We start from the raw sequence: 11,788 nt of genomic DNA on the forward strand, positions 1-11,788 counted from the left end.
CCCCAAACAAAACTATGTTATGGCTGGTATGAGGTATGAACTGAGTCAATAATATTTGCTGTGAATATATTTTACAAATATATATTTGTATATGTATTTTAAAAATCATTACTGGGTTTATAGGCTAATCCAGTCACAAAAGCAAGTGCTAGATTCAGTAAACCATTGGTCCTATTTGGCTGGGCTTTTCTGATGTCCAATTCTGGGACTGAGCCAAATGCAGAGCAAGCAACCTATGCTGATGGTTAACTTTTATTTATTTGAAAATCATTGTAATCACAGAGTTAAGGGGGTCTTAAAGATCATTTGGTCTAGTATGCCTTGTTGATAGAGAAAATCCACTGTTATCACTTCCCTCTTGGATAGCCTTACAGCATCTGCTTAAAATATCTACAGAAATTATAAATTCCTGCAGGGCATTTTCTCTCTCCTCTAGGTAATGGAAAACATGCAGTGACAGCCAGATGTCCTTTAAGAGTTTTGGACTGTAATGGCCATCATTCTGAATGTTGGCCAAGCTAATTGACTGAATTCTAGTTCACACTCACTGAAGGAGATCCAGGCTGTCAAGTGCTTTATTTGTGTTCTATGTACTGGGCCCAGGAAATACTCTATTCGCTGCCAGGAATTTTATAACTTTACTGAAGAGTAGAAAAGGTAAACCCGCAGATGGAAACTATTATTCAGCACAAATTTCACATGACCAAATCAATCTTTTTTTTTTTAATTGAAGGCAAGAAAATGAATCAGTTCAAGAACATTCTCAACAGTTGTGTCAGTATTTTGGGTTTCCTCTGTATATTCCTGGTTATTGAACCATTGACTTCAGCGTGGCCAAAAATGGAAAAAGAAAAAATAAATCAATATAGAATGTAGTGAGACTTCAAAGGGCCCAAGGACAGGATGATATTTTATTCCTGCACTATGTAACAAATCAGAGAGAGGAAAAGCGAGAGAAAGAGAAGGGGGTAATACTGTAGCCTTAAATCAAGAGAATGAAGGAAAAAGCTCTAGATAAAAACCATGATGCCACACTCACATGTTTGAGCTGAGCCATTTAATACATCATTACTCAGTGCCAGTTATTGCTTTCTTGGGTCCCCTCCTTTTCACATGTTCTTCCTTTGACTCAGGGGGTTACTCACTTTCACACTTGCACTGTTTGTCAATAAAAGACAAGTCCCTGAGGTGCAACCAATAGAATTATCCCAAAGCCAACTGTTAAATGCCTATGCTGGAGGGGAGAAATACTGGTTGTGATATCATTGGTTGCAATGTACTTGAGTAACAAATGTTTTGAGATGAGATTGGTAAGAGGACTGGATAGAACCTGTTACTGGAACAAAGAAACATTCGTCCTGTTCTGTTGGGGCATCACACAACTGGGGTCTATCAATCTGGAACAGAGATGGTCCAAGAGTGGGAATGAAGTCCTGTGAGCGAGATTGAGGGAAATGGGCAGGGTTAGCCTTTAGGAGAGAAGGTGGGTAGAGGATATGACTATACTTTCCAAATGCTATAAGGTTGTCACACAGATTTCTTGTCTGTCATCCCAGTAAACAAGATATGAAATAGAGATACAGAAAGGCAGATTGTGGTTGAACCAATCTTCTAAGGAGTATTAGTTTTACTGAATGTGGACTATTTTGCAGCCTAGTCATGTTTTGGTTGTATCAGTTTTGTTTCATAAACCATCTTGCTACTTTTGTGATGTGAGGACAGTCTATAAGTAACTTTAATAGAACAATAATGTGTACTAAACACAAGATTAACTTATTTGATTATGTTGACTGGGAAAATAGTCCGATTTGCCACTAATTTGGAATTCCCTGGTTCAGCTCAAGTCATGAATTTACATTTTTTATTTATTATTATTATTATTATTCAAAAAGAGAGTTTCTTGGAATTACAGAGTCAGCTACAAAAGGTCAGTTTTGTACAAAGGCTCCATCTGTTAGGGAAAGTTGTGAATCAGATGTAATTTTTAAAAGCGATTTTTGAAAAAGGACATTAGTGAGGTTTTTCTTTAAAAAAAAAGGTCTATAATACAACAGACTATAATGCTACCTTCCTAGCAGGGAAAGCAAAATGACTAGTTTTATACGGATCCAAACCTGTAACCAGTTTTATTGGTCCATCTAAAAATAGGTAAAAGTCTTTCTTGAGTTCAGTCTGACTCAAGTGCCAAGTGACGTTTCCCCGGGGTCTGATGCAGACAAAAGTCTTTTTCTTCACTTGATCCCTGATCCTTTTCAAACTGGAGATGCAGGTAGTTCTCCCCACAACTTTCTACCTGCAGTGCATGGGCTGAGCAATGCCACTCTCCCTTTGCATCTTTCTCCAAACTCATTCTGCCCAATGAATCATGCTCTCTCTTTTAATTTTGAGCATCTCCGCTTCTCCACTGCCTGAAATCACTTCTCAGTGCCTCTTGCAGCCTTTTGCACCAAGGACCCCCTATCAAAAACAAACCTCATTTTCTTTTGCCAGAGATAACCTCCTGCCAGACTTTTAAGGGAGTCATAAAAAGAAAAGAGCTAGCACTTGCTCAGATAGGTGGAGGAAGATCAAACACTGGAGCTGGCTGATAAAAAGTAATTTTTCCACCAGCTATAGAAGCAAATTGCAAGAAGAGATCATGGCTGCTGAAGCTTCTTACATTATCAGTTTAATAGCAGAAGCTGTTAAATTGAGCTCAAGCTTCTGGCAGGAGTAAGAGAATGTACAGTTCCAGCTGTCCACATGTGGAAAGATGCACATGTTGCTCAAGGCCTGCATATTCTTTGATACAGCATGCATATAATCAGGAGTGGGTCAAGGCCATAACAGGCCCTGAGCTTGCAAATTGCAATGGATCCCCTACTAATTCTGAACACATATGCTTAAAATTTCTATGCACTAAAACAAAATGATAACAAAGCAAAACAGACTACTCTCTTGTGTGCAACAATAATGCAGGAAAACCTATGATAATACTAATTTTCCAAGAAAGCAAAAAATATTAAAGCTGTAGCTGATGATTAGATTCACACATCAGATGAAAATATGGTTTATTTAATCATGGTTTGTTGAATAAGCTGCAGAGACAGGGTTCCCACTTGCTGCTAAGCCATTATGAGATGGGGGGGGGGGTCATTTAGTATACTGTGTGAATATAATTTTAGAGCCCAAGAGGCACCAGAATGTTTAAATCACTCATTCTTGCTAAGTATGGTTCTAAACAAATTCCAAAAGAAAGCAACAATAATTACTAAAAAGTGCAATCAGCAAAAGTAATGAAAGATGGCAACACATAATTAATAAGGCATTTAAACATAGAGGCAAATAGAATAAGCTTTAGCTTGCATCAGAACATTTGTAATGCTAATGCCAAAAATATTTCTGAAGTTGCCTTCTCCCATCTTAGTGCCCTTGAGATGTTTTGGACTTCAACTCTCATAATCCCCAGCCAGCATGCTTACAATGGAATATGGGATTTGAAGCACAAAATTTCTGGATGGCACCAGGATGGACAAGGTTAATTTACTTCCTTTGTTATTTCATAGTAACATATGGAGGAAGATCCTGTCCTGTAAGTCTTAAACTATGGAAAGGATGTATGGTAGAGGAATGTTCCTCTGAATATTGAACACTGAACATTTCAAGATCTCCTTTCCTGCCTTTCCTTGTCTGAGAACACATTGCTTTATGTGCCTTATGCTGTGATTCTTATGAACTTCCTCTTTAGTTTTCCCTAGTAGCCCTCTAGGGTTTACTCCTCTAGGCAAGAGCCATAAAAATATCGTAGGCTCTGTATGAAAGATGGGAAATTTTGCCCTGGCCTAGAGGAATCAGGATCAGACTTCCAGGAAAACAGCACTTGATGGCTTCTCTCTCTTGTTTTATAGTCTCTCTGGGTTTCTCAGAGAGACTATAAAGAGTTGGGGAAAGGGGAAAAAGAACAGAGCTTGAGGACTCTTCCATTTGGCCAAGAACATGGGGCTGCTTGAAGAGTAGGTGAGTGAATGCCCAATTGCTAGTCTTAGGAAACTGCAGCTACCACAGAGGAAGCAAAGGGCGGAATATATCTCAATTAGCTTTAACCCTGCAAAAGGAAGAGGCACCCAAAAGAATGGAGTTATTGTGGACAAGAGGAAAGGTACTTGAGTACTTGATCTTAACTTAATTGACCCATTAGTTGTGAAACACACTGTTAACTAGATCAGCACATGATCAGGAGTCTTGATAAGGTTGCATGTCCAAGTGTCTCCCTTGGGTATGCAAATCACACCAAAGTATACAGCGACAAGGTAGAGGTTCAGATTCATTATTTTCTTTCCCTAAAATAATATTTTAACACTGATTAAGAAATATGATTAACAGGTTGATACTCTATCAAATCTTTTCCATCTTTTGATTGCTAGGATTCAGCCAGCCTGTCCATTTCAGATTTGGTCCAGAATCAGGATGAGAAGCTTTGCTTTTTAAAATCCATGCCTTGCAGTTAAGTCTGATGTTTGGTGTATGCACACAATATTGTCTTCAGAAAGAGAGGACTATTATTCAACACCACTGTACAAAAATAGGTTGCACTTCAAATTCCTGGATATGAGAATTACCAGCCTTCCATGATGTCACAGGAGAACTATCAAACATGAACCCCACATTATTGGGAAACCTACAAATTGCCAAACATACTTACATGTTTCTAGCCTCCACCCAGAACAAATCACCAAATCTATCATCTATAGCCAGGCTCTATGCTATAATTACATTTGTTCTGGCCCTCTTGACAGAGATGATGTCATGAGTAAGGATGGCGAGCAGGGGGCTCCCATCCAGACGGTCAAGCGCATGCGTAGCACTGAGGAATTGTTCAGCCATTCAAAGAGACACAGATCGGGACCGCCTTAACCCTTGGGGGTTATATGTCTGGGTTTTCCCACGCTTCTTCAGTTTGTTAGGATTCCTGTTAAGTACTAGCAATAAATATTAGAGACCAGTTCCTTGTCTCAGTGTGTTTCCTGGCTGTTAGGACAGATGCTCAGCTGATGGAATTAAACCAGGCATTCGGGAGCCTGAATTACCTACCCAACGAGATTAGTAGACAAATCAGTAGAGCCAGATCAATTCCCAGGGAGGACCTATTAAAAGTTGGACCACAGAAGCAGAACAACAGAATACTGCTAACAGCTCAAACAGCTCAAACACATTATTAATAAGCCACTGTCCACACTGGACAGTGACACCACATTTTCTCAGAAACTGGGTGGCAGGCCCATACTTGCAGATCAATTTCCACCCAACCTGAAGCAGATTCTCACAAGCAACAAGCAATAACAGAATAAAGATACTACTATGGGAACCAGACCCTGCAACAAACCCAGATGTCTACTTCACTCCCACTTCTATTCCAATGGTATCATCACAGGTCCCAACAAGTGCAAACGGAACATTAGAGGCACCTTCACAAGTTATTCCTGTAAAATGTTATATATGCCACAATCTCCCTGCGTTGCTCCCCTGAATTCTATATGGTACAAATGGGACGAACTTTGCACAAAAGATTTAATGGACACAAATTTCTCGTCAGGGTTCGGAACAAGGACAAAGTCCTATCAGAGCGTGTCAGCCTCCTAGGACACTCTGTTCCAAACCTCAGACTTTAACAGCGCCATTGAGTGAAAGATTGCTGAATTCACATACATCTCAAAAGCTCTTGACAAATACAATAGGTTTTTAACATATTACAATTGTTACATGATAAGGTACTTGTAATCTCTCTTACATGTAACCTGCATCTGCACAACCAACCTATCTTCCCCCTCCTTTCCCCCACCCTCTCCTCATTCCTATTTAAATCTTACATCCATCTACCCATTCTATGCAGCTGATGAAGTGAGTTGCTGCTCGCAAAAGCTTATGCCTTTTAATAAAATTTGCTAGTCAGAAAAGGTGCTACTAGACTCCTTCTGAGTTTTTGCTACATGGTTCTCCTCTTACAACCTATTGTGTTTCCATCTTGTTGAGATCCATCTTCAGTTGCCTGATACCAATGAAATTGTATGGCTTTGAAATCTGGACCCTCAGAAACAGCGAGAGCAAGACTCTTTTGAATTATGGATGTGTAAACGTGGTTTTGTAAAAATTATGGATTAATAAGAGTAGCATGAAAAGCCATCCAACCAAATAAAGACTGATTGCCTTCTTGAGGCAATGAACAGCAAACAGAAACTCACATTTTCTGGAAATGTGATGCTAATGGATGAAGGCTAGAAAGAATGATTATGCTTGGCAAGAGAAGTGGAAGAAGGGAACACAACAAATCAGATTCATGAATGGGATAAAATAAATTGCTGAAATGACCTTGGAAGAATTACAAGTTATTGTTGAGGCAGGATGGGATGTCAAGCATTTGTTCCTCCCTACAATCCCCCGGAGTCCAGCTCAGATTGATGGCAGTTAAATAACCTCCTTGGCAATTGAGTTGGGGCCAGCTGTATCCCATTTAAAATCTGATTTTGTGGATTTCACCTAGACCCATGTAGTAGTAATACTTTATTACAGTCATTGACCAGCAGAAGGAAGGAAGGAAGGAAGGAAGGAACTATGAGACAGCAAATAAAATCCACAATAAAACCCAATGATTATAAAACTGGTGTGGTGAAAGTATGTATTTTACAAATAGTGAAACAAAAGTTAGCTACATTAAGAACTAAAGAACTGAAATCACTCTGATTGGATAGTAACTGCTGATCTGGGTGACCAAGCAATCTGACTAGATGGGCAGTTATTAGCTGCAACCAGGCATCTTTATAATGGGAGCAATATTACAAAATGTGGGTTAATGTTTCAGGAACTCCCTCTCCCCAATTATTTCTACCTGTCCCACCCAGTCCAGCAGGAGGGGCATGCTCCAGGAGCTAAGGAGTGTCAGCTGGTGGGCCCCAGAAGGAGAGCTTTTTCTGTCTTGGTGCCAGCCCAACATCATTCCACCTTAGATTAAGTTAGCCCCTGCCTTGTTGGCCTTTTGCAAGGTCCTAAAAACCTGGTTTTCTGCTCAGGCCTTGGGCCCCAGAAGTGTGATAGAGCCCATCTCTTGGCTTTGTTGACAGTTATTTTATGAAGTTCAGCTGCTATGTGTTTTTATTTTACATTTTATATTTTATTTGTTTTTATCTATTTTATTGTAAGTCTCCCAGAGTTACATATATGAGATGGGCAGCTATATAAATGAAACAAATAAATAAAAACTCCTTCACCCCAGGGACAAAGTAGGCACCCTCAAGAATGGCTTTTGGTAGGGCAGTCAATCTTGCCAGGGTTAGGGTTCTTCTGAATTTGGGAACTGTTATTTGGCTTAGATATCTAGCCATCTTGAAAAAAGGTGAGTGATTGAATGAATATTTGAATACCTAGGCCCAGGTAAGCAAACACAGTCAGGTGAACATTAAGGTGTCCCTGTAGTATCTTCCTCTGTCCTCTCCCCTGAAGAGCAGAATTCTAGAGGACTCCCTTTTTCCAGTTTTCTAATAGGGAAGACTTGGAAGAGAAAGGAAGGAGGAGGGAGATTGCGTTAGTGCCAACTAGGGATTATGGAGGCTGTGGCTCCATGCCTAGAGAACATGAGGTTGACAAAGGCTATGCAAGGACCTCAGCATCTTGTGCTTGCTGTACCAATGACCTTCAAAGCCATCTCAGCAGCACTGAAGGAAAATTTAGAATGTCCCAATGGATCGGGCAGGGCCATTCGCCTTGACTGAGGAGTCCAAGGCTGTGTGGCTTTAATACACAAACAAACAAATAAAACTGTGACAGAGCAACAACGGCCCCCTACTGCTTCACAGCCACACCCAAATCCATAAGCCTTCCCTGCTTACAAAGAGGTACACTGTGTAAGAGTTGAATGGGAAGGAACACAATTCCTTTTTAAAACTTCGGATGTATTTGCTTGGAAAGTAAGTGCATTTCTTCTGCCCTTTTGTGACCGTAACTGATTTATATAATTTAATGATCTGCATAGTTTAATGTACACCATTTTAATGACTAGAGCTAAAATATAATTTTATTTGTGTGTATCTTTTATTGCTGCACTTATATCTGCTGCCAAACTGTCCCTGTGGGAGGAAGTATATCCTAATGGGATTACCATCTGCAACAGAAAATGTTGCATCCTATTAAAGACATAATCAATTCAGAATTACTGGTTGGGTTATTTTTTTCCTTCCCAGAACTGAGGACTTGACTAGTGGAGCTGATGAGTTGGCTATGTCCCATAAAGCAGTGTACAAATATTCTCTGAAGCCTGAGCACGTAATGAATATAATGAATTTTGATGAGGGTGACTGTAATCTGGCTCTGTGATAGACTGAAAAGTGTATAGCTCATATACGCTCAAAAGTCATCATAGCTCCATATTAGAACTTCTGCTGAGTAAAATCCAAGTACTAGCCATTACCTTGTTGAGCTCATTGAAAGAAGATAGGAATTGTGTTCTGTCTTCCTCCAATCATGTTAACTCTCCAAGAAGTTTAGAGAACAAGGACAGTAGTTTTTTTTTCTTTACCTCCAATTTACTTCTGACTACAAAACACAGTTGATTGCAGAACTATTATCTCTGGTCTAATGATGGCCTATGATCTCTGGCTTATGATAAAGAGTTTTCTGTTTGAGTGCAATGAGCTTCTCATAGTGATAACAGAGTTGACATTAGGCAAATTGAAAGGAAGGGGGAAAAATAAATTCTGTGCACAAAAATTTAAAATAAGCTCTCCTAACAAAGTTATAAAGATGTCTTTACTCCAGTAAGATCTACAAGTAAGGAACGTAAAAATGCTCATAAAAAAGTCTTTGTGTGCCATTAAAAAAATGCAGAAATACAGGGGATTTTTTTAAATCTACCCAGTGATTAATGTATAAGCAGAAGTAAAGGAATAATGATTGTATCCTCTCATGCAATTTCTTTTGTGACTTATGGTAACCCCAGTATTTTTCTTTTGTAACTATGGTTATCCCAATAAAGTTTGATCTACTGATGACCATGCAGTAGGGTCTTTTGTATGCACAAAAGCTGGTAGAATGATGTAGCCATACTGCTTTCATCATTTTGCTTCCATGAGTACATCATTTTCAGATCATGTGCCCTCCTACTCCACATTCCAGTTCAACTCCATTTTGCTCCTGTTGGGCATTATATAGTCCCCATGCATGGACTAACCTTTTCTGTGACATCACATCTAGTGTTGTGTTGTGTGTGTGATTGATCCAGTTGATCAACTAATCAATTGTTGGGTTATTGCAAATAGTCCTTTCCACCTTTCTCACTTGGAAAATTCACAGTCATTCCTTCTTTTATGCTCACAACAATGTAGTGAGTTTCATAGCAGGAAGGTAACTCAAACAAGATGTCACCCTTTGGAGACAAGACATTATAATCCCAGTTCCCATGGTTCAGACAGGCCCTTGACTTTGGGGAGAGGTCCTGAAAAGCCACCCATTTGCTAATTAGTTAATTATTATGCAGTACCTTTTCCTACCTCAAAAGGGACAATGGGATTTACCCTCTTCCAAATCCAGATGACTACTAGTTGGTGACCAAGAATGTACATTTCTGGTATTTCTTTGCTGTCATCTAGAGGTCCTCTGAAGTTTTTCAGCCTACATTTGGGCTTAGGCCCAAGTTATCTGCACCTTCATCACTCACTTTTTGGTCCGTAATGAGGCACATTTTCCAGGTGTCACTTTTGAGATGTCTAACATCAACACCACATTCTGCTTTTTCTAGAGCAAGGCTTATACCCACTTTGTGGAATCAATTGCTGTGCTTGAGGTCGGGCCTTTCCTTGTTACTGTTTAGGAGGCAGATTAAGATCTACCTTCTTATCCTGGCCTTTTTAAATTTTTGAAGTTTTTAGCATTTAGCTTTAATGTTAGTATTTTAAAACAGTTTTAGAATTGTGTTATGTGCATGAATGTGTGTGTGTGTGTGTGTATTTACATTTGGGGCAAGTGCTGTCTCAGATTTCGAAGAAACTGCCCAGTCTTAAGTATTCTGCATTTGTTCCTTCATCTCTCACACGCTTAGGCAAGACCTTGTTCCAAGATAATGGTTTTGTGTACTGTTTGATTTTCAGATTTACTGACAGATGGAAGAATTGAGTTCTGTAGTGGTTTATTAAAAAAGAATGTACCATTTGGTGCCCTCTTTCATGTTGGATTTCATTATGCATTTTAGCTGATAAAGGTAAGGACTTTTTCACTTCCTCTTTTCCATCACTTCCTTATGCATGCTTTAATTTTTTTTATTTTATTTGCTCATATTTTAATGATTCTTCCCTTATTTCAAAAGGCTTTTTCATACGCAGTACTTCAAGGTGTTTTAGCAGAGGAATGCAGATGAGGATGAGGATGATTCAAAAGTTCTTCCGTTGTTTTTCATATAGCAACAGGAACTATAAATCTTGGCCTACTAGACATTTTGGCCTTGGATGAAGATCTGCCCACTATTAAGAAGAAATGCTTGACCAAAAAATTGGGAAATCCGAAAGCAAGGTACGTCATTTTTTGGTCCTTGAACAGACAGGTCTCAGTTGCAGAAGGCTGATTTATCAATACAAGCTGGAATTGTCATTCCAAAACACTGTGGATTAGCCATGTCTATGCTAAATACAAGTGTACATACTTACATATGTATTAATGAGATAAAAAGATAAAAGAACACTCTAGGTCCAGTCTAAAGGAGTTATATTTAGCATCCAACATAATCAATGGGATTTATGTCTCAGCTAGCAACCCATAATGATTTCTACAAAATACAAGAGCAGCTAACAGCATAGCTCTATACATGTCTTATTCAGGAGTATAGCACATCAAGCTTAAAGAACCTTATTCCTGGTGAATATGTTTACGCTTGCAACAAGCCAACATTATGAGGAAGGAAGACAGAGAATCCATGGTGGAACAGCTGACAGATCTAAAGTAGTACCAGGCTTATGTATTTAGGAACCCTCTTCACATCTGAGCATTGATGGTAATAACTTTGGCCAATGGCCCCAAAACCTCCTTAAGCCGCCTCCTGAGTCATTCTTGGAATGTTCCTCATTCCTCCATCCACTCATTTGCTCATTGCATTTCTTTACCACCCATGAGCTCAGCTGCTTGGGCAGCATGCAATAAAATGTGCTAATGAAAGCAAAGTAATATAAAAATAGCAGTATTCTTCAGCCATTAAAACTGGCATCAGAGCTAATGAAGGGGCTGAGGTTTTTGATGGATGAACTTTCTTTGGGCATTGACAGAGGGAATGTGACTCCACTGGTCGTTCTTGATCTCTCAGTGGCCTTTGATACCACTACCTGTGGTCCCCATTTTGGATTGTTGGACTCTCTTTCTCAGGCAGACTGCAAATATTAACTTTTACGCTACAACTGCTCAGTCTTGACCCTCAGGATTCCAACTGGTCTCTAATATTTTTCGGTATCTACATGAAAGCACTGACGGAGATCATCAGGAGATTTGAGTTGGATGCTATAAGTATCTTGATGACACCTCAAACTTTCTTGGTAATCTCCAGGAAATGGTGAGGCTCCCCTGAATCCTTGCCTGCTTATTAAGAGGTCACAAGTCCAGAAAGGTGGTAGAAGCTCCTTGTTCTGAATGGAGACCTTTGGGTCCAAATGTGTCTCTGGTTTCCCAGTCTGAAACAATGGGCAAGACCTTGTTTTATCAGTATCCGTTATGCCAACTGTGTCCTTTCCTGCAAGAAAGTGCCTTAAAACTTAAAAAAATGGTGCATGCATGGTAACCTCCA

This window comes from Candoia aspera, chromosome 9 (genome assembly GCF_035149785.1).
Source record: "Candoia aspera isolate rCanAsp1 chromosome 9, rCanAsp1.hap2, whole genome shotgun sequence".
NCBI classification, from domain to species: domain Eukaryota; kingdom Metazoa; phylum Chordata; class Lepidosauria; order Squamata; family Boidae; genus Candoia; species Candoia aspera.